General features: G+C 40.3%; 1 protein-coding gene across 2 annotated transcripts in view; it reads right to left on the bottom strand.

The window, feature by feature from the left end:
- Window positions 1-24,924, bottom strand: part of AREL1 (apoptosis resistant E3 ubiquitin protein ligase 1) — a 1,112,453-nt gene that overhangs the window by 165,444 nt on the left and 922,085 nt on the right. The gene's annotated exons all lie outside the window — the stretch shown is intronic.

The following is a 24,924-nucleotide window of genomic DNA, read 5'->3' as shown; positions in this document are numbered from 1 at the left end:
GACTTGTACAGCACAATAACCACATCCCTGTATTTTGCACCAAACATGCTGCCGTAACCTGATTTGCACAGCAAAATAACCACATCCCAATATTTTGTAACAAGCATGCTTTCTGAATATGATCTGCACAGCACAATAACCATATCCCTGTATTTTGCACCACATATGCTGTCTGAAACTGATCTGCACACCACAATAACCACATCCCTGTATTTTGCACCAAGCATGCTGTCTGAATCTGATCTGCACTGCGCAATAACCACATCACTGTATTTTGTACCACATATGCTACTGTCTGAATCTGATCTGCACAGCACAATAACCTCATCCCTCTATTTTGTAACAAACATGCTGTCGGAATCTGATCTGCAAAGCACAATAACCACATCCCTGCATTTTGTACCACATATGCAACTGTCTGAATCTGATCTGCACAGCACAATAACCTCATCCCTCTATTTTGTAACAAACATGCTCTCGGAATCTGATCTGCACAGCACAATAACCACACCCCTGTATTTTGTACCACATATACTACTGTGAATCTGATCTGCAAAGCACAATGACCACATCCCTGCATTTTGTAACAAAAATGCTGTTGGAATCTGATCTGCATAGCACAATAACCACATCCCTGTTTTTTTGTAACAAACATGCTGTCGGAATCTGATCTGTACAGCACAATAACCGCATCCCTGTATTTTGCACCAAACATGATGTCGGAATCTGATCTGTACAGCACAATAACCACATCCCTGTATTTTTTACCACATATGCTACTGTCTGAATCTGACCTGCACAGCATAATACTCACATTCCTGTATTTTGTACCACATTGTTGTTGTATCTTTTGGCTTTTCCTGGTTAGGGTCACCACAGCGGAACTCCAGTCTGCTAATGATTGGCAGTTGATTTTTACATACCGACTTGCAAGGCCTGACGCACAACCATTCACGCATGTCTCATATGCTGTCTAAATCTGATCTGAACAGCACAATAGCCGCATCCCTGTATTTTGCAACAAACATGCTGTCGGAATCTGATCTGCACAGCACAATAACCACATCCCTGTATTTTGTAACAAACATGATGTCAGAATCTGATCTGCAAAGCACAAAATCCACATCTCTGTATGTTGTACGACATATGCTAGTGTCTGAATCTGATCGGCACAGCACAATAACCACTGTATTTTGTACCACATATGCTACTGTCTTAATATGATTTACACAGCACAATAACCACATCCCTGTATTTTGTACCACATATGATACTGTCTCAATCTGATCTGCACAGCACAATAACCACATCCCTGTAACTTGTAACAAACATGCTTTCTGAATCTGATCTACACAGCACAAAAACCACATCCCTGTATTTTGTAACAAACATGCTGTCAAAATCTAATCTGCACAGCACAATAACCACATCTCTGTATTTTGTAACAAACATACTGACAGAATATGATCTGCACAGCAAAATAACCATATCCCTGTATTTTGTACCACATATGCTACTGTCTGAATCTGATCAGCACAGCACAAAAATCACATTTCTGTATTTTGTACCAAATATGCTACTGTCTGAATCTGATCTGCACAGCACAATAACCACATCCCTGCATTTTGTACCACATATGCAACTTTCAGAATCTGATCTGCACAGCACAATAACCTCCTCCCTCTATTTTGTAACAAACATGCTGTCGGAATCTGATCTGCACAGCACAATAACCACATCCCTGTATTTTGTAACAAACATGCTGTCTGAATCTGATCTGTACAACACAATAACAACATCCCTGTATTTTGCACCAAACATGCTGCCGTAACCTGATTTGCACAGCAAAATAACCACATCCCAGTATTTTGTAACAAGCATGCTTTCTGAATATGATCTGCACAGCACAATAACCATATCCCTGTATTTTGCACCACATATGCTGTCTGAATCTGATCTGCACACCACAATAACCACATCCCTGTATTTTGCACCAAGCATGCTGTCTGAATCTGATCTGCACTGCGCAATAACCACATCACTGTATTTTGTACCACATATGCTACTGTCTGAATCTGATCTGCACAGCACAATAACCTTCTCCCTCTATTTTGTAACAAACATGCTGTCGGAATCTGATCTACAAAGCACAATAACCACATCCCTGCATTTTGTACCACATATGCAATTGTCTGAATCTGATCTGCACAGCACAATAACCTCATCCCTCTATTTTGTAACAAACATGCTCTCGGAATCTGATCTGCACAGCACAATAACCACATCCCTGTATTTTGTACCACATATACTACTGTCTGAATCTGATCTGCAAAGCACAATGACCACATCCCTGCATTTTGTAACAAAAATGCTGTCGGAATCTGATCTGCATAGCACAATAACCGCATCCCTGTTTTTTTGTAACAAACATGCTGTCGGAATCTGATCTGTACAGCACAATAACCGCATCCCTGTATTTTGCACCAAACATGATGTCGGAATCTGATCTGTACAGCACAATAACCACATCCCTGTATTTTTTACCACATATGCTACTGTCTGAATCTGACCTGCACAGCATAATACTCACATTCCTGTATTTTGTACCACATTGTTGTTGTATCTTTTGGCTTTTCCTGGTTAGGGGTCACCACAGCGGAACTCCAGTCTGCTAATGATTGGCAGTTGATTTTTACATTCCGACTTGCAAGGCCTGACGCACAACCATTCACGCATGTCTCATATGCTGTCTAAATCTGATCTGAACAGCACAATAGCCACATCCCTGTATTTTGCAACAAACATGCTCTCGGAATCTGATCTGCACAGCACAATAACCACATCCCTGTATTTTGTAACAAACATGATGTCAGAATCTGATCTGCAAAGCACAAAATCCACATCTCTGTATGTTGTACGACATATGCTAGTGTCTGAATCTGATCGGCACAGCACAATAACCACTGTATTTTGTACCACATATGCTACTGTCTTAATATGATTTACACAGCACAATAACCACATCCCTGTATTTTGTACCACATATGATACTGTCTCAATCTGATATGCACAGCACAATAACCACATCCCTGTATTTTGTAACAAACATGCTGTCGGAATCTGATCTGCACAGCACAATAATCACATCCCTGAATTTTGTACCACATATGCTACTGTCTGAATCTGATCTGCATAGCAGAACCACATCCCTGTATTTTGTAAAAAAATGCTGTCGGAATCTGATCTGCACAGCAGAATAACCAAATCAATATATTTTGTAACAAACATGCTGTCGGAATCTGATCTGTACATGACAATAACCACATCCCTGTATTTTGTACCACATATGCTACTATTTAAATCTGATCTGCTCAGCACAATATCCAGATAATTGTATTTTGTAACAAACATGCTGTCGGAATCTGATCTGCACAGTATAATAACTACGTCTGTAATTTGTAACAAACATGCTGTCAGAATGTGATCTGCACAGCACAATAACCACATCCCTGTATTTTGTACCACATATACTACTGTCTGAATCTGATCTGCGCAGCACAATAACCACATCCTTGTATTTTGTACCACATATGCTACTGTCTGAATCTGATCTGCGAAGCACAATAACCACATCCCTGTATTTTGCACCAAACATGCTGTCTGAATCTGATCTGCACAGCACAATTGCCACATCCCTGTATTTAGTACCATATATGCTACTGTCTGAATCTGAACTGCACAGCACAATAACCACATCCCTGTATTTTGTACCACATATGACACTGTCTGAATCTGATCTGCACAGCACAATAACCAAATCCCTGTATTTTGTAACAAACATGCTGTCGGAATCTGAACTGCACTGCACAATAACCACATCCCTGTATTTTTTACTACATATGCTACTATCTGAATCTGATCTGCACAGCACAATAACCAGGTCCCTGTATTTTGTAACAAGCGTGCTGTCTGAATCTGATCTGCACAGCACAATGACCACATCCCTGTATTTTGTAACAAAAATGCTGTCGGAATCTGATCTGCATAGCACAATAACCGCATCCCTGTTTTTTGTAACAAACATGCTGTCGGAATCTGATCTGCACAGCACAATAACCGCATCCCTGTATTTTGCACCAAACATGCTGTCGGAATCTGATCTGTACAGCACAATAACCACATCCCTGTATTTTTTACCACATATGCTACTGTGTGAATCTGATCTGCACAGCACAATACTCACATTCCTGTATTTTGTACCACATTGTTGTTGTATCTTTCGGCTTTTCCTGGTTAGGGGTCGCCACAGCGGAACTCCGGTGCGCTAATGATCGGCAGTTGATTTTTACATACTGACTTGCCAGGCCTGACGCACAACCTTTAACGAAGGTACGTCCATTCATGCATGTCTCACATATGCTGTCTAAATCTGATCTGAACAGCACAATAACCACATCCCTGTATTTTGCAACAAACATGCGGTCGGAATCTGATTTGCACAGCACAATAACCACATCCCTGCATTTTGTAACAAACATGTCAGAATCTCATCTGCACAGCACAAAATCCACATCTCTGTATGTTGTACGACATATGCTGCTGCATGAATCTGATCGCCACAGCACAATAACCACTGTATTTTGTACCACATATGCTACTGTCTTAATCTGATTTACACAGCACAATAACCACATCCCTGTATTTTGTACCACATATGCTACTGTCTCAATCTGATCTGCACAGCACAATAACCACATCCCTGTATTTTGTAACAAACATGCTGTCAGAATCTGATCTGCACAGCACAATAACCACATCCCTGAATTTTGTACCACATATGCTACTGTCTGAATCTAATCTGCATAGCAGAACAACCACATCCCTGTATTTTGTAAAAAACATGCTGTCGGAATCTGATCTGCACAGCAGAATAACCACATCAATACATTTTGTAACAAACATGCTGTCGGCATCTGATCTGTACATGACAATAACCACATCCCTGTATTTTGTACCACATATGCTACTGTCTGAATCTCATCTGCTTAGCACAATATCCAGATCATTGTATTTTGTAACAAACATGTTGTCGGAATCTGATCTGCACAGCAAAATAACTACGTCTGTAATTTGTAACAAACATGCTGTCGGAATGTGATCTGCACAGCACAATTGCCACATCCCTGTATTTAGCACCACATATGCTACTGTCTGAATCTGAACTGCACAGCACAATAACCACATCCCTGTATTTTGTACCACATATGCTACTGTCTGAATCTGATCTGCGAAGCACAATAACCACATCCCTGTATTTTGTACCACATATGCTACTGTCTGAATCTGATCTGCGAAGCACAATAAACACATCCCTGTATTTTGTACTACATATGCTACTGTCTGAATCTGAACTGCACAGCACAATGACCACATCCCTGTATTTTGTCACAAACATGCTGTCAGAATCTGATCTGCACAGCACAATAACCACATCCCTGTATTTTGTACCACATATGCTACTGTCTGAATCTGATCTGCACAGCAGAATAACCACATCCAAGTGTTTTGTAACAAACATCCTGTCGGAATCTGATCTGCACAGCTGAACAACCACATTCCTGTATTTTGTAACAAACATGCTGTCAGAATCTGATCTGCACAGCACAATAACCACATGCATGTATTTTGTACCACATATGCTACAGTCTGTATCTGATCTGCTCAGCACAGTATCCATAAGATTGTATTTTGTAAGAAACATGCTGTCGGAATCTGATCTGCACAGCACAATAACCACAGCCCTGTATTTTGGGCCACATACACTGTCTGAATCTGATCTGCACAGCACATTAACCACATCCCTGTATTTTTTTACCACATATGCTAAAGTCTGAATCTGATCTGTACAGCACAATAACAACATCCCTGTATTTTGTAACAAACATGCTGTCGGAATATGATCTTGACAGCACAATAACCACATACCTGTATTTTGCACCAAAAACGCTGTCAGAACCTGATCTCCACAGCACAATAACCACATCTCTGTATTGTTTACCAAACATGCTGTCTGAATCTGATCTGCACAGCACAATGACCACATCCCTGTATTTTACACTAAACATGCTGTCGGAATCTGATCTGCACAGCACAATAACCACATCCTGTATTTTGTAACAAACATGCTTTCCGAATCTGATCTGCACAGCACACTAACCACATCCCTGTATTTTGTACCACATATGCTACTGTCTGAATCTGATCTGCTCAGCACAATATCCAGATGATTGCATTTTGTAAGAAACATGCTGTTGGAATCTGATCTGCTCAGCACAATATCCACATCTCTGTATGTTGTACGACATATGCTGTCTGAATCTGATTTGTGAAGGCCAATAACCACGTCCCTGTATTTTGTACCACATATGCTACTGTCTGAACCTGACCTGCACAGCACAATAACCACATCCCCGTATTTTGTAACAAACATGCTGTCGGAATGTAATCTGCACATCCCAATAACCACATCCCTGTATTTTGTACCACATATGCTACTGTCTGAATCTGATCTGCACAGCACAATAACCACATCCCTGTGTTTTGTACCACATATGCTACTGTCTGAATCTGATCTGCTCAGCACAATATCCAGATAATTGTATTTTGTGAGAAACATGCTGTCGGAATCTGACCTGCACAGCACAATAACCAGAACCCTGTAATTTGTAACAAACATGCTGTCAGAATCTGATCTGCACAGCACAATAACCACATCCCTGTATTTTGTACCACATATGCTACTGTCTGAATCTGCTCAGCACAATATCCATATGATTGTATTTTGTAAGAAACATGTTGTCGGAATCTAATCTGCACAGCACTATAACCACATCCCTGTATTTTATGCCACATATGCTGTCTGAATCTGATCTGCACAGCACATTAACCACGTCCCTGTATTTTTTACCATATATGCTAAAGTCTGAATCTGATCTGTACAGCACAATAACCACATCCCTGTATTTTGTAACAAAAGTACAGTTTTGTACCTACCATAAATGTAGATGTTCGAGTGTACACCCTGCTGCAGTCATCACACTTGGGTTATCCTGTCGTCAGGCGGTCCCGCAGTCGGCCGGAATTCCAAAGTCTTGGTCCGGCGTCGGTTGCTGTCGCTTTTTCCCTGACGTCAGTGCACCAGGGGTATATATAATGCATCCAACGCCATTTTCTTCAGTTTTTCTTGCCCCAGATGTCAGGTGCCCCCAAAAATGTGGTCAGTAATTAGTACCAATTTATGAAGTTTTAGCACACACACAAAATCCCTCTAGCTATAAGCAAATACATCAGGAAGGTTTTGTAGAGATTTAGCCAGTTAGATCAGAGGGGATGGAGGGGGGGTAACCTGGACTGCAGCAGGGTGTACACTCGAACATCTACATTTAGGTACAAAACTGTACTATGTTCATCGTGTTACCCTGCTGCAGTCATCACACTTGGGTAGAATCCCAAAGCCAAGGATGGGTGTAGGATTCATAGAGGGTTAGAGGAGGCTAGAAGGCCCTGCAGAACAGCAGTGGCGAAGCCAGCTCTAGTCTTAGAGTAAAGTGGTAAGCAGTAGTGTTTGGTAAAGGTGTGTACTGAACTCCAAGTTGCAGCTTCCAAAATCTCCTTGGTTGGAACCCCCCTGAGGAAGGCTGTAGATGTAGCTGTTGCCCTGGTAGAGTGGGGCCTAATGTTAGCAGGAACTGGTTTTCCATGATGAGTATAGCAAAAATGAATGCAATGTCCTATCCATTTGGAAATGGTTTGTTTTGATATAGCCTTCCCTTGTGAAGCTGTAGCATAGGATACAAAGAGCTGGTCAGATTTTCTTAAAACCTTAGTCTTATCCAAGTAGTAACAAAGTTGCCTGTGAATGTCCAAGGAATGCAGGAGTCTTTGTCCTTTGTTCTGTGGATTTGGGAAGAAGGTGGGTAAGTGGATGGTTTGATTTAAAGCCACACTGGAAACCACCTTAGGCATGAAGGAAGGATTAGTCCGTAGAGAAAGTCTGTCTTGATGAAAAATGAGGAAAGGTTCCACTGCCATTAGTGCTTGCAGCTCCGAGACTCTTCTAGCTGAAGTTATTGCTAGCAGTAGGGCAGTCTTCCATGATAGAAACTGTAGATCTGCAGAGAAAGCTGGTTCAAAGGGAGGTAGCGTAAGTTTTTCCAGAACAAAATTGCGGTCCCATGTTGGTGTAGGTGCTCTCCTGGGGTGTCTAATGTTTTTTGCCCCTCTGAGGAACTGCCTTAGAAGTGGATGTGAAAATAAGGCTGGATCCGTGTTGTAGTGGGCTGAAATAGCTGATGCATGGATTTTAATGGAAGCAAAAGAAAGTCCTTTGGGCAACATCTCAGTTAAATACTGTAGAATTTGAGGCATGTGAGGCTGAAGTGTGTTTTGGCCTTTAGCTTGGTTCCAGGCACAAAATCTTTTCCATTTTTCCGAGTAGGCCTTCCTGGTGCTGGGCCTCCTAGCTTCCAGAAGAACATCCATAACTGCTTGGGAAAGAGGAGCTGGCTGGATGCTTAGTTGATTTGCCATGCAGCCAGGTTTAAGGTTTTGAGCTGGCTGTGTAGCATCTGATTGTTTTGCTGTGTGAGCAAATGAGCAATCTGTGGCAAAATCCAAGGTGGGCCCTGGGCCATATTCCTTAATAGTGGGTACCATTGCTGGCGTGGCCAGTCTAGGGCTATAAGTATCAGTCGTGGTCTCTCCTTTCTGATTTTCAGAAGCACCTTTGTGAGGAGAGGCAATGGAGGGAAGGCATATGCTGTCAGGTTTTTCCAACTGAATGAGAGTGCGTCCACTTTCCAAGCATGATGGTGAAGTGTCCTTGTACAAAATTCTGTTAGCTGATAGTCTTGGGGGCTGCAAACAGGTCTATGTCTGGAAGGCCCCATTTTTGAGTTATCATTGCAAATACTTGTGGATCCAGTTTCCACTCGTGGGGATCCATGATGTTTCTGCTGAGGTCGTCTGCCAATGTGTTCTTTTTTCCTGGCAGGAATTGAGCTTGTAACTGAACTTGGTAAGCCAGTGCTGTGTTCCACAAGGTCATTGCTTGCCTGCATAGAGGGTAGGAGTGTGTACCCCCTTGTATGTTTATGTACCACATTACTGTGGTGTTGTCCGTCCTTATTGTAAGTTGTCCTGGATGTAATAGGTTCTTGAAGGCTGTCAGAGCATTCTGTACAGCTAGCATCTCTTTTTGATTGATGTTCAGATTTCTTTGATCTGCAGTCCATATGCCTTGAACACACTGTCCTGCCATGTGTGCCCCCCAGGCGTAGTCCGATGCATCTGTTGTCACAGTTTGCCTGGCTGGGGGCAAGGTGAAAGGCTGACCTTGTTGAGGTAACATGCTTGTGACCACCATAGAAACTCCTGTTGTAGGCAAGGAATGAGAGATATCATTGTGTCCAAGCTGTGGCTGTGTTGAGACCATACACTTTTTAGGTACCACTGTAATTTCCTCATATGCAGCTTTGCAAATCATATTAGTAGTATGCAAGATGCCATGAAGCCCAAGGCCTGCAGAATTTTTCTTGCAGGGAGTAGGGTCTTTGTTGCCATTGTTTTGAAATATTGAGTCAGTTGTAATTGTTTGTCTGGCGTCAGATAAGCCTTCTGGGCTGTTGTATTCAAGCTGGCACCCAGGAATGTCATATTTTGTGATGGTACTAGTTTTGATTTCTTTTCGTTTACTGTGTACCCCAGGCAACTTAGAAGATGTTTTACAAAAGCCAGATGTTGTAAGAGGATGTCCTTGCTTTCTGCTTGGATGAGGCAGTCGTCCAGGTATGGGTATATTTGAATTCCTCTTTGTCTGCAGTATGCAATTACTGGTGCCAGGCATTTTGTGAAGACCCTGGGCGCAGTAGATGAGCCAAAGGGCAGTGCAGAGAATTGGTAATGGGTTGAACCTGCAATGAAACGGAGGTATCTTCTACAACTTTGTCTGATAGGTTCATGCAGGTATGGCTCCTTGAGGTCCAACGTTACTAGCCATGCTTTCTTGCCCAACATGGGAAGAAGCTGCTGTAGTGTTAGCATCTTGAATCTGGGTACTTGTAAGAAGGTGTTTAGAATTGAAAGGTCCAGAATTGGTCTCCAGGCATTGTCCTTTCTGGGGACTAGAAAGAGTCTTGAGTAAAATCCTTGGCCTTGCTCTCGTGTAGGTACCAGTTGAATGGCTCTCATATCGATGAGGGCTGTAATTTGTTTTTGTGCCTCTGCCAATAGATTTTGTGGCAGGTTTGGCATTCCTCTTTTCATTGGCAAGGTGTGGAAATGGAATCTATATCCTCGTAAAATTATGTCTAGGACCCATTTGTCCTTTGTGGCAATGTGCCAGTTGTCTGAAAAAAGTGCACGTTTTCCTCCCAAGAGAGCTGCCAAGAGAGTGTTGCTTGGCCAGATGAGGTGCAAGTCATTGAGTTTGCCTTCTGGTAGATTGGGGCCTGTCTTCTCCTCCCTTCTGTGTTGCAGTGCCCCATTGTCGAGGTTTGTATTGGGCTTGGGGTTGTCCTCTGCCTCTTGGATGTCTGTATTTACCCCTCTGTGGTCTGTCAGTAGCTGGAAAGGACCAATTTTTAGTTGGCCAATTTCTGCTGAAGCGAGGGGGCTGTACCTGTAGAAAATCTTTGACTGTCTGCATAGATTTTGCCTTATCCTCCATTTTCTTTAAGACGTCTTCTGCCTTAACTCCAAATAGAAAATCCTGCTGTAAGGGAGCATCTAGAAGCTTTGCTTTAACATGATCAGGCAGAGTTTGTTCCTTTAACCAAGCATGTCTACATATAACAGACCCAGTGACAGCTGCTCTGCAGGAAGCCTCCAAAGAATCAAAATCACATTGTAAAGTATGTTTGCCCACCTGTTCAGCTGCATGCAACAGATCCTGCATTTCTTTCAATTCAGACTGTTGAGGGTATGTGCTCATTTTTTGTTTTAGCTGAGACATAAGAAATTGCTGATATTTTAGCATGTGAAATTGGCAATTTAGTGCTCTCATAGCTAGAGTGGCTGAGGTGTAAACCTTTTTCCCCCACCTGTCTAGTGCTCTAGAGTCCCTTTCAGAGGGTACAGGATTTTTTTGCCATAGAAGCCTTAGCCCCTTTGGGACCCTGGGAGATAGTCTCTGGATCAGCAACAGGGCTTTTATAAAGGAATTTGTGGGAATCAGGCACTCTATAGTAGCTGTCTGGTTTGGCTGGAGCAGGAGGCAGAGAATCTGGGTTCAAACTAGATACTAAGTAAACATCATCCACAATGCCTAAAACTGGGGGGATGGCAAGTGGTCTGTGCTGGGGGAGTAAAAGAAATTCTCTGAGCCTTTTCTTTGAGTCAGAGTAATCCTGACCTTCCCAGTGAAAATGTTCCCTCATAGTGTGTAAAGTTTCCCCAAAGGAGTAGTCTTCAGGAGGAGAAGCTGAGGGAATGGAATCCTCAGCATCAGAATCTTCATAAGGGGAGAAGGAGTAATCTTGGTCCTCAGAGGAGCCTGAGGTAATAGACATTTGATCAGAGGAATGATAATCTTCCTCTTGTCTAGGCCTTTTGTCGGGTGGGGGTTGGGAACCCCTGATTAAAGAGATCAAATCTTCAGCCATTTTAAGCATCTGTTTCTTAGGCATGGGGCCTTGAATTGGAGACTGAAGTGCAGTCTTTTTAGGTTTAATAGGATACGTTTTTATGGTGAGCGTCGTCGGTCTGAAGACACCTTCAGAAACCGAAGGTGTTACTGCAGCACAGACATCTCTTTCTGCCGAATCGTCAGTAGGGGCTGAACAAAATGGCTGCGTCGGACTAGCACTCTCCGCCGAAGGCTCCGAAGCGGTCTCGGGTTCCAAATCTGCGGTAGTCAGGGGCTGCGTCGGAGCCTCACTGAAGACCAGTGAACCGGAGACCGGTCCAGCCGAGGCCTCGGAGTCTGGCTTAGGCCTAGGCTGCCTGTCCTTATCCTTGTGTTTTTTGTGCATGCCGGTAGTCGGTTGCTCCGACGGCATTGTGTAGTTAAATTTTCTACCGAAGTAGTGTCGTGCAAAATCAAAGCGTCTTTTTATAGTACGCTTATTAAACCTAGCACAAAAAAGACAACCAGTGACGTCGTGGTTTGGGCCTAGGCAAGGTATGCAGTAAGAGTGAAAATCCTTATGAGGTATTTGCTTCCCACAAGAAATACAATTGTTAACTTTTTCTGACATCGGTCTGAGACAAGAAAAGTTTCCCCAACGGGGTACTTAGCTTTATTGAAGACTTCGGATCTGAAATTCGACTTCGAAAATCTCAGGAGTTGGCAGACCAGCACTTGCGAACTGCTTCTGCTTCGGGCACCGCGCGGCAAGAAAGACTGAAGAAAATGGTGTCGGATGCATTATATATACCCCTGGCGCACTGACGTCAGGGAAGAAGCAACCGCAACCGATGCCGGACCAAAACTTTGGAATTCCGGCCGACTGCGGGACCGCCTGACGACAGGATAACCCAAGTGTGATGACTGCAGCAGGGTAACACGATGAACATCATGCTGTCGGGAATATGATCTGGACAGCACAATAACCACATCCCTGTATTTTGCACCAAAAACGCTGTCAGAACCTGATCTGCACAGCACAATAACCACATCCCTGTATTTTGTAACAAACACGCTGTCACAATCTGATCTCCGCAGCACAACAACCACATCCCTGTATTGTTTAACAAACATGCTGTCGGAATCTGATCTGCACAGCACAATGACCACATCCCTGTATTTTGCACTAACATGCTGTCGGAATCTGATCTGCACAGCACAATAACCACATCCTGTATTTTGTAACAAACATGCTTTCTGAATCTGATCTGCACAGCACACTAACCACATCCCTGTATTTTATACCACATATGCTACTGTCTGAATCTGATCTGCTCAGCACAATATCCAGATGATTGTATTTTGTAAGAAACATGCTGTCGGAATCTGATCTGCACAGCACAATATCCACACATCCCTGTATTTTGTACCACATACGCTACTGTCTGAATCTGATCTGCTCAGCACAATATCCAGATGATTGTATTTTGTAAGAAACATGCTGTCGGAATCTGATCTGCACAGCACAATATCCACATCTCTGTATGTTGTACGACATATGCTGTCTGAATCTGATCTGCAAAGGACAATAACCACATCCCTGTATTTTGTACCACATATGCTACTGTCTGAATCTGATCTGCACAGCACAATAACCACATCCCCGTATTTTGTAACAAACATGCTGTTGGAATGTAATCTGCACATCCCAATAACCACATCCCTGTATTTTGTACCACATATGCTACTGTCTGAATCTGATCTGCTCAGCACAATATCCAGATCATTATATTTTGTAACAAACATGCTGTCGGAATCTGATCTGCACAGCACAATAACCACATCCCTGTATTTTGTAACAAACATGCTGTCTGAATCTGATCTGCACAGCACAATAACCACATCCCTGTATTTTGTACCACATATGCTACTGTCTGAATCTGATCTGCACAGCACAATAACCACATCCCTGTATTTTGTACCACATACGCTACTGTCTGAATCTGATCTGCAAAGCACAATAACCACATCCCTGTTTTTTGCACCAAACATGCTGGCGGAATCTGATCTGCACAACACAATAACCACATCCCTGTATTTTGTAACAAACATGCTGTCTGAATCGGATTTGCACAGCACAATAACCACATTCCCTGTATTTTGTACCACATATGCTACTGTCTGAATTATAGGGTGTAAGCTATACAACAAACCAGTACTTATGGGTGCTATTAGTGTTATACATCCAACCAGTACTTATGGTTGGTACTAGTGTTATACACCAAACCAGTACTTATGGTTGCTACTAGTTTTATACACCAAACCAGTGCTTATGGGTGCTACGAGTGTTATACACAAACCAGCACTTATGGGTGCTACGAGTGTTATACACCAAGCCGGTACTTATGGGTGCTACTAGTGTTATACATCCAACCAGTACTAATGGATGCAACTAGTGTTCTACAACAAACCAGTACTTATGTGTGCTACTAGTGTTATACACAAACCAGCACTTATGGGTGCTACGAGTGTTATACACCAAGCCGGTACTTATGGGTGCTACTAGTGTTATACATCCAACCAGTACTAATGGATGCAATTAGTGTTATACAACAAACCAGTACTTATGGGTGCTACTAGTGTTATACATCAAACCACTGCTTATGGGTGCTACGAGTGTTATACACCAAGCCAGTACTTATGGGTGCTACTAGTGTTATACATCCAACCAGTACTAATGGATGCAACTAGTGTTATACATCAAACCAGTACTTATGGATGCAACTAGTGTTATACACCAACCAGTACTTATGGTTGCTACTAGTGTTATACACCAAACCAGCACTTATGGGTGCTACGAGTGTTATACACCAAGCCGGTACTTATGGGTGCTACTAGTGTTATACATCCAACCAGTACTAATGGATGCAACTAGTGTTATACAACAAACCAGTACTTATGGCTGCTACTAGTGTTATACATCAAACCAGTACTTATGGTTGCTACTAGTGTTATACACCAACCAGTACTTATGGTTGTTACGAGTGTTATACACCAAGCCAGTACTTATGGGTGCTACTAGTGTTATACACAAACCAGTACTTATGGTTGCTACTAGTGTTATACAGGGTGCTACTAGTTGAGATTCAGGATTATAACTGTATAATTATCAGTTTTTAAAACATGCTTAAAACAGAATACAGACAACATACTGTCCAGTTTGACTCTGAGTCTTGTCACTGTCTCTGTCTTTTGAAAAGATAGCCCTTTGAGTCCAAATTAAACTTTTTTTTTTCTAGGTCATGTTTCTGGACCATGCCTTACAGCCATTATGCCATTACCACTGTTCATTAATTCCGCTATCCCCGGGGCAAGAATAATTCATTACCATGGCCATAAGGCAGACAGCCATGTAGCGGTTTTCAGTTGTGGTCCTAAGACTGCCCTTGTGGCAAACATGGAGACTACTGTCACCACTCTCTATAAGGGCTACTGTCACTGGCTTGAACTGAAAAACCCACATTTCATGCCCACCTCCCTGTCCTATGGCTATAGATATAGTACAGAACTCCACCTGCAAGGCAGGAAATTGGACAAAAGGACCACCAAATCCCTACCCCAAGACAGGCAAACTGATGAATGTCACTTATTCCCACCCAACACTGCCCACCACTTCCAGCACATGAGCCAATAATCATGGCTGTGTCATTTGAGTCACAGTCAGGGCTTTATCCCTCTATGCCACAAAGCCAAGCTAAAGCCAACTAAAAATTCTTGCATATAATTTATAATGTCAGGAAAACAAATGCCCTGTGGAGGTACCATTGACAAACTGTCAGGCCAAGATACCACTGCTTAATTCTGACTTTGGGAAAAGTGAACATCAGTCATATAAAACAATCCTCACTATCTTCAAGACACAGGAAAAATTGTATTTTTTTTTATTTTACTTGTACTATCTGAGACTTTTATCAATACCAGCAGAGATTCACATCTCAACATTCTATGAACAAAAACACATTACTCCAAAGAAGACAAGGAATGGATATCTATACTTCTTTATAACCTTGTAGTTTCTTTTATTTTAACGAAAATATTCTTAGAAGGATCTTATAATCAAAAAGTTAGAAGAGGTAGAAATTGAAGGAATCATGATAAAGCCTATCTAATCTCCACCAATCTGTATTAACACAGTAACAGATTTATTTATTTATTGACATTTGTTGACCGGGAAAACCCAAATGGGACAGAAGCCCATTTTCAGCTGAGGCCCGGGGAGGAAAGCTCCCCAAACATATTATGATTGCACAGTATTTTACAAGAATTTACAGTACAAAACAATACAATATAACAAAATGAGTAACAGACTACTAAATTGTGGGAAGGTACAATATCACAGAGAGAAAAAAGAGTAATTTACAATATATATATATATATATATATATATATATAGAGAGAGAGAGAAGGTTTTTGCATAATACTGTATTGAAAGCCTTCGACAGGTCTAGTAGCAGTACAGAAGTAATATTACCAGAGTCTATGGATCTCTGTACAGTATCCATGAAGGAAACATGTGCATCGCTTGTGCTGTGTGAGGGGCGAAAACCATGTTGGGTGGGGGTGAGCAGGTTGTAGGCAAGAAGCACTACAAGTTCCAGACATGACTTCCAGTAACCAGAGGAGAGTATAAAGCAGCTGCACACAGAACTGGTTAAAATAAATGAAACACTGAAGGAGTATATGAACACAATCAATACACAGCTGGGAAAAATGGAAGAAGCTTTAAATAGATGTTCAGATAACTGAAAAACTCGAGAGGATGAAATGAAGAAAAGGCTGTCTGAATATGAGATTGCACAAGAAGAGATCGTTCAGAAAATAATAGAATTAGAGGACAGTGTGTGTAGGGAAAACCTTAGATTTTACGCTGTACCAGATAAGTTGGAAGGAAGTGACTGTATTAACTTTATGAAAGCACAAATAAGCAACTGGACTGGCATTCCACAACAGGAACTGTTAACTGAAATAGCACATTGTGTGTATGCTCCACATCTGGTTACTAAAAAACAACCTAGACCTTTAATAGTAAAAATGCAGTCTTACTGACAGAAGGAGCAGAGTTTGACAAAACTGTGACACAAAGATAAAGTGCTAAAAGTGGGAGATAGTGTTTGTGGAGAATGATTACTCAATGTACACCAGGCAGAAGAGGAGTAAATGCATTCCATTATTTAGGGAATGTCTAAAAGCAGGTGTGAAATTCAAACTGCTGTACCCAGCCATCTTCAAAGTGGTTTTCCCTGGAAGGGCAAAAATCATTTTTTGATGAAGTACATGCTAAGGAGGAAATACAAAAGTTTGTTCAACAAAAAGTGAGCTTTGAATCAGAAGGAGGTTCTGCTTCATGTTCTCCTGGTGCTAAGGACTACAGCGTGACTGAGCCTGTGAAATCTTTTCCACTCTTTCAATTGCCTGAGAGAAGGAAGAAAACATAAGAATCGACTAGAAGGATCTGGAATACGTTGGAAATGAAACGGATACAAGATTAGGGAGATGGAGATTAACAGGATTAAAGCTAGTAACCTGGAACTTGACAACTCTGGGATGATAAAGCAATAATTATAGTTGTGAAATATGACAGAACAGGAAAATCTGAAAATAGTGTACTTCCTTGCAAACTGTTAAACTTGTGGGGAACTTTAAAGCTTATACCCTTGTTTCATGTTATTAATGTTTGGAGAATAAAATCAGTTACCTGTAAACAAACAAATGTGGGATTACACAGCAATAATAATATTTCTGAAACAGAGCAGAACAATAGGATTTGGAAATATTGGATTTTTGTGGATTTTGCTAAATTTGTAGGGGACTCTAAAGCATATGCCCTACACTATGTCATTAAGCTTCTGAGAACTACTTTGTAAAGGGAAGGAGAGGGGAGAAAGTTAACTGTAAGTAAAACAAAGTTCTTTTTTTTCTCAGTGGCAAAGTTTAAATGTTGCATAATGTTCTTAGCAAAGTATGAAATAAAGTTGTTTCAGTTCTTTTTTTAATGTAATGGGTATAGTAATATAAACAGGTGTTTTTCTTTTTTTTTTTTTTTTTTCTCCCTTCTCTCCTTTTAAATGTTCAGTTGTAAGAAATGTATGTCCTGCAATGTAAGACAAAAAAAGGAGAAAGGAAGGGTCTGGTTAAGACAGCATGGCAAAATAAAAATTAGTGCGTTTTTTTATTATGCTTGCATAGGCAAATGATTGGGTTAACCCTGGGATTTATCCAGCAACAAATATATTACAAAACATATAAATGGAAAAAATATTGAATATTATAAGGCTTTTTTCCTGGTAAACAAAGTATCCTCAGCAGTTTGTGTCGCAAAATGTCATCAGAAGACGATCTGATAAAGAGAAATGGCTTGGAGAAAATGTTTACTGAAAGCATTCAAGTGTTTTCTTAGCTGGGAAAGCTATAAAGATAAGACAAAAATCAGATAGCATTTACCAAAAGCACAGGCTGTATCGAGTCTTAGTGTGAATGACTCTTCTTGTTGTGCGTCTCCAGCCTGTGGCTATCATTTTAGAACATTTGTTCTTATTATGTACATAGTTTTGTGTGTCATTATTAAGTTATTAGGTTTTACGGGGGTATTGGGGGACTATGTGTATTTCTGTTTGAGGGTTTTCAATAAAATAAAAAATTCTGCAAGATGTGACATAGACTCAAATAGAGATGACAAGAAACACCTGCATAAAGTATTAACCTGCCAGATGGTGTATGCATTGAACACAAAAGCTGGAACCATACATGTAACAAAAAAGCTGTTATACATAAATGGAGGGAAAAATAATCCCTCAAGAAAATGCTTCTTTCTATAATGTGTTTAAACGTCAACGGTCTCACCGATAAATACAAAAAAGAAAGAGGAGTGAATTATATTAAAAAATGTAGAGTGCAAGTACCTATGCTCCAGGAGACGCACTTGAAAAGAACTGAACATGTGACTTCTTAAAGAAAGGTTTTCAAGGTGGTTATTCAGCAGAATATCTGGGGCAAAGGAAGAGAGGAGTACGTATATTAATTTCAAGAGGAGCTCCAATAGTAATAGAAGAAAATTTAAAAGACAATAATGGAAGATTTATAGCATTAATTGGGCTACTGGCAAGGGAGGACTACACTGGCACATACTCATATTCCACCGAAAACTGCTACAATGGAGCTTAAGAAAATTCTGGGAGAAATAATCAGTTTTCAGCAAGGAATATTACTTATAAGTGGGGACTGGAATTTGATTTGTAACTATAAAGATTTGTCTGGGGGGGGCCTAGAAGTGAAAATATAACAAAGGAGTTTAGATTTTTAAAGAAATTTATGAAAACTTTTGGCATGGAAGTTCTGAATTCAGTACTAGGAGTTCAGAGTGAATTTACATGCTCTTCTCCAAGATACAAAAAGTGGGCTAGGCTAGACAGAATATACATTTCACAGCAACATGTGCATTTAATTGAAGGTCATGATATGCACCCAATAACTATTTCAGATCATGCACCATGAATAACTAAAATAAAAACACAGGGTAATGAAATAAAACATGAGACACTGGCGCTTTCCCACATCTGTTGAAAAAGGAGGAATTTAAGGAATGTGCAGTGGAAATTATTCAGGAGCTATTAGAGAAGATAGAAATTTCTTCTGAAAATATAGCTAGGGGAGTGGGCTAAAATTACAGTGGAATTTAAAAATAGGGTGGAAATAAAAGAAAGGGAGATACGGTTAAGGAGTAACAAAAATTACTTAGAGGGACTGACAAGTGTTAAAGTACTGCAAAATAGGGGGAATCTCACAGAACAAGAGGAGGAGCAACTGCAGAATGCTAAACAGAAAATAAGGGATTACCTTGATAATACGCATGAGTTTAAAAAGATTGCTAAAGGTGGCCCCTCCATAGACCTTCCCAACTGTCGACCAACTGCAATTTTCTCACCCCTCTCTAAGATCCTAGAAAGATGTATTCATCACCAGTTCCTCTCCTATCTCCTCAACCCAACACGGATTTTGCCCATCCCACAGCACCACCACTGCCCTACTCAAATTCACCAATACTATAAACTCCCACAGGAATCTAGGTAAATTTGTCTCAGCTACCTTCCTAGATTTATCCAAGGCATTTGACACAGTCTCACATAATAAACTACTGTCTTGTCTCTCTGTCCTCAACTTAACAACCCCAGCATCTTCTGGTTTAAAAGCTATTTAGATAACCACCAACAATCTATCAACTAGCATAACTCTTTATCCCCCTCCCACTCCCAACCTCCTTAGGCATGCCGCAAGGATCAATCCTAGGACCCCCTCTTTTTAATATCTTCACAAACCAACTCCACTCAGCTACCTCTAAAGCCAACATAGTCCAATACGCTGATGATACAACTCTCATATGCTTCTGCACCCAACATCCAAGTTCTCCAACAAACAGCCCAAGAAGCCTTCTCTGAAATAGAGAACTAGCTTAACAACCAACAACTCATACTAAATACCAAGAAAACACAATTAATGCTATTCCACTCTACTAAAACGAGCAACCCACCAGCAAAACCTAAATCACCCCTGTCACTGAGGCTAAACTCCTAGGAGTTACCATTGACCAGCAATTCAAATTCACAAAGCACATATCAACAACCATCACTAAAGTCCATAAAAAGCTAGGTTTCCTCTATTGCTGTAAAAGTTATCTAACCACTGAATCTCGAATTGCAATAGCCAGGACCCACCTCCAACCTACTCTACTTTATGCATCCCCAATTCTAACTAATCTTTACAAAACTGACCTTAATAAACTTTCCATCTGTTGCAACAAAATTGCTAGATTCGCTACCAGTGCCAAATCATGATCCCACCACTGCCTTTCCCTACAAGTCTTGCACTGGCTTGAATTTCTGAACCTATTCAGGTACTATCAACTCAGCCTAGCTCATTTAATTCTGTACTATCTCGAGAAAACCCCCGACCTGACTGGCATGCTGAACTTCTACAATTCAAATAGACAACTCTGGTCCTCCAACAAAGCCTTAATCGAAACCATCACATACAAAAACAATGCCAGGGAATCACTATTTGCCCATGAAATAGCAAAAATATGGAACAACCTTCCCACTGACCTCAGACTACAAAACTCCACACCCTCCTTCAAAAGCTTACTTAAAACATACCTCTTCACCAACCATCTATGTAACTGTAATTGACCCCCTGAAGTCTCGTCCACTTACTATTTCTACACCCCATCTGTCCCGGCCAACACAAACACCATCTAACTATACCTATCCATGTGTGAGCAATAACCTATATATGAGCGTGTGTACATGTGTGCACATATGTATGCATGTGTGAGTGTGTGTGCATGTGTATGTATATATACATATTACATATATATATATATATATATATATATATGTATATGTGTATGCATATATGTGTATGTATGTGCATGCATATATATGTATGTATGTATACTCTTACATGTATATTTGCTTGAATGTATATATGGAAACTTAAACATTTATATACTCTTATTCAATTGTGAAATATCTTGCAGTGCTCTACTAGGTTCTTATCTACTTTCACTGTACATTTTGTACACTTGTATTTTCAACCAAAACGGGGAAAATCCTCTTATTGTATACTAATGGCGTACTACTCTGTAATGTCTCTTTTGTAAATTTTTCTTCTGTCTGTAAACTTACGGAGTTTTTCTCCCCAGGACTCTTGATGAAAATGGACACTTGTTGTCCAGTCAGACTACCCTGCCAAACAAATGTTAAAAATAATAAATAATAAGCCTAAAGCACAAAAACTTTTAGTACAATGACTCAAGCAACAGAATATAGAAAGGGAAGCCACCAAGCTGAGCCTATAACAAAGGAAGATAACAAAGGATCCTGGACAAGTACTGGAAATACTTCTAAAATTCTATGAAAGTCTGTTTAACGCTGAGAAATATGGAAATTGCGAAAAGGTACACATGGAAAAGTTTGTGGAAGAATTAAATATGGGGTCTATGTTATAAATTCGAAGCTTCAAAATTTCAAACTTCATATGTTCGACAACATATGAGCGAAACTTGAATCTTCGAATATATAATAAAACGTAAAAAAAAAACACTTACCTTAATGCTCTGAGCAGGGGGGCAAGCCCCCCTGCACCCTCCACACCCCCCCTACTTAAATATACCAACTCCGGGACCGCACTTCAGTGCAGAAAAGGGAAATTTTCCCATTCTGTGTGTACAGAGCCATTGCCTTTCACCTTCGAACTTTTCAAAGTTCGATCATATGGTGTCGACCATATGACATTCAAACTTTGAAACGTTCGATAATTTAATAGGGACCCTTAAACATGTGCAGGCTAGAGGTAGAGAAGCCTCAATTACTAAGAGGATAGTAGGAAACGAGATAAAAATGGTGAAGTATAATCAATCTACAGGACAGCCCCTAGCAATACATGGCATTCCTGTGGAGGTTTGGAAGCTAGGAGGGAAAAATCTGATAAAGATATGGAAGGTTTTGTTTAAAAGTATTTTAAGAGGAGGAGAAGCACCAACATTCTGGAAGAAAGTCGTAGTAGCTGTAACACAAAGATGGTAAAGGGCCATCAGATCCAGTCTCATACAGACCCATTTCAATACTAAATCATGATTATAAAGTGTTTATGTCTATAATGGGAAAGGAGATGGCAAATGTGATGCCAAAATTCATACATATGGATCAATGTGGTTTTGTGGAGGGGAGGCAAATATTTGACAACATTAACAGAACAGTGATGATCCAGAGGGAAGGAGAATGTAAGAAAATACCACTGTTGTTGGTGGAATGTGATGCAGAAAAAGCATTTGACAGAGTGAGCTGGGACTTTATGAGCAGAGTAATGGAAGCATTTGCATTCCCTGAGAAACTGATAAGGCTGATAAGGAGGATATATAAGGTTTCGGAGGTGAAAATTAAAGTGGGTGGGGTCTTCCCTGATAATCTCTTCTTCAGCAGAGGGACTAGGCAGGGATGCCCTCTCTCCCCTTTGTTGTTTGCATTATATTTAGAACCACTGGCAAAGAAAATAAGGGACTCAGAAATTCAAGGATACAGTTGGTATGGTAGTCAAGAGAAGCTGTCTCTATTTGCAGATGACATTATTTTAGACCTGACAAAGCCAGAAAAGGACATTACAGTGCTGTGGAACATAGTGAGACAATTTCAAACTTTTCAGGATACAAAATTAATAAAGCCAAAACAAAAGCAATAGCTATAAATTATGTACCCAAATATGAATTGATTCAGCAATATCCATACTTCTGGGGACATGAAAAAAATGAAGTATTTAGTAGTATGGATTAAAAATTATACCGATGTGGCAGCTAAGGATATGTGGGAAGAGACCAAACAAAAGATAATACAAAAACTGAGAAAATGGAAGCTCTCCTATATGGATATTAATAGTAAGATACAAGCAGTTAAAATGTTTTTAGTCCCTTTAGTCTTATATACAGGTTACACATATTTTTATCAACCACAGGAGAAGCTGTGGACAGTAATTAATAAAAAAAATGAAGGATTTTATCTGTGAGGGGAAGATGGCAAGAGTTAAGTGGGATAAGCTTATTCTTCCAATAGAACATGGTGGATTAAGATTACCAGATTTGACGGGGTATTTCAGAACAACACAGTTAAGGCTCCTATACATAGCAAAAGCAGAAACCTATAATTCAAATTTGAAAGGGATAATGATGAAATGGGATTTTGGATGCAAACCATTAAGGAGAACAACAATAATCATACAGAATATTATATTTATAAAGTAGCAGAAGGTATTCTAAGAACTAAGTCAATATGGGAATGGAGAAAGGAGATTCTGCCGATGACTGCAATTAGGGATATAGACAATAGGTAAGAAGGGGCGGGAGTATACTGGAGAAAACTGGCAAAGGAACCAAGGTATTGGGAGCAAATAACTAGAGAGGAAAAGGTAATAGAATGGGAAGAGGCCAAGAACTTATTTGGACTGCAGGTTAGAGATTGCCTTCCCTATCAAGGACTGAAATCAGATTACAGGCAAAGAGAATGAAACAGGGGGTCCTAAATGAAGGACCAGCACTGGTAGAGTTCTTAGTAGAGTCTAGAACAGAAATGGCTGTTAAGAAAGGAATAATTAGTACAGCATATAAAATATTGCATGATAACTATAAGAATCAATCAGTAGAAATTAGGAAGAATTGGGAAGAAAGACTGGGTAAGCAATTCACAAAGAAACAATGGGGAGATATATGTATGTCTCCCAAATATGCAACAAAATCTAGAAGATTTAGGATCTTTGCCTGGAAGTGGATACATATATATTTATTTTTATACCCCAAGCAGGCTCCAAATAATCTTTACTCAGGTAGACAGCACAAGTTGAAGATGTGACGGGGAATAAAGAGGTGACTGGGAACATATTTTCTGGGAGTGTAATGAGTTGGCTGTGTTTAAGGATTCCCTGCAGACTGCTCTGTCAGACATGCTGGGTGAGCAAATTGGAGTGACTAGGGAAATTATTTTTTTTTAGCTATAATACAGAGTTGGAATTGCCTAGATATAGTAAGGCTTTGCAGAGTCTAATTATGGTGGCTGCCAAAAAAGCAATGACTAGAAAATGGAAATAAAAGTCTAAACCAACTCTACTAGAAGTAACAAAGATAGTAACAGAGATAACAACTGGAACTGGGATCTTTAGAAAAGGGTAAATTACACAGGAAAAAATGGGAAATGTGGGACCACTATATGCAAAGGAGGAAAGATGTTTAAAAAAGGTAGGATTTGAATGAGTTCTGCAATGGCTGACTGACCGTGAATGGATATATTAAAAGCGATGTATAATGTTTACAGCTACAGCTGGGTCGGCACAGTTTTGTGAGGTAAAATGTCTGCGACTGAGACTGTGCCGCTATGACTTATTTTCATTTACATAAATGTATGATTGTCTGTGTCACACATGATAATATAATAAAGATGTTTCTTGACCGTGCATATCAAGTGCTTATTATGTACACAAGTTTCATTTTAATGCATGCCATTTATATACATATGTGTATGTATCTTTAATCACTTCCTATTAATGTTTGTACATGCATTCATATTTGACTAGTATTACTATTATAAATTCTACATTTATGTTTTGGTTTTGTATTCTCTCCTAGAATGAACCTGAAAATGTTACGATGAATTCAGTGCTCCATTTCAGTTAGCAAATATAGATATATATATATATATATATATATA

The sequence above is a fragment of the Protopterus annectens genome, chromosome 6.part0 (assembly GCF_019279795.1).
Source record: "Protopterus annectens isolate FY-2018-M chromosome 6.part0, PAN1.0, whole genome shotgun sequence".
Lineage (NCBI taxonomy): Eukaryota > Metazoa > Chordata > Ceratodontiformes > Protopteridae > Protopterus > Protopterus annectens.
Note: the sequence above shows the minus strand (reverse complement) of the source record. Positions and strands in the feature narration are given on the sequence as shown.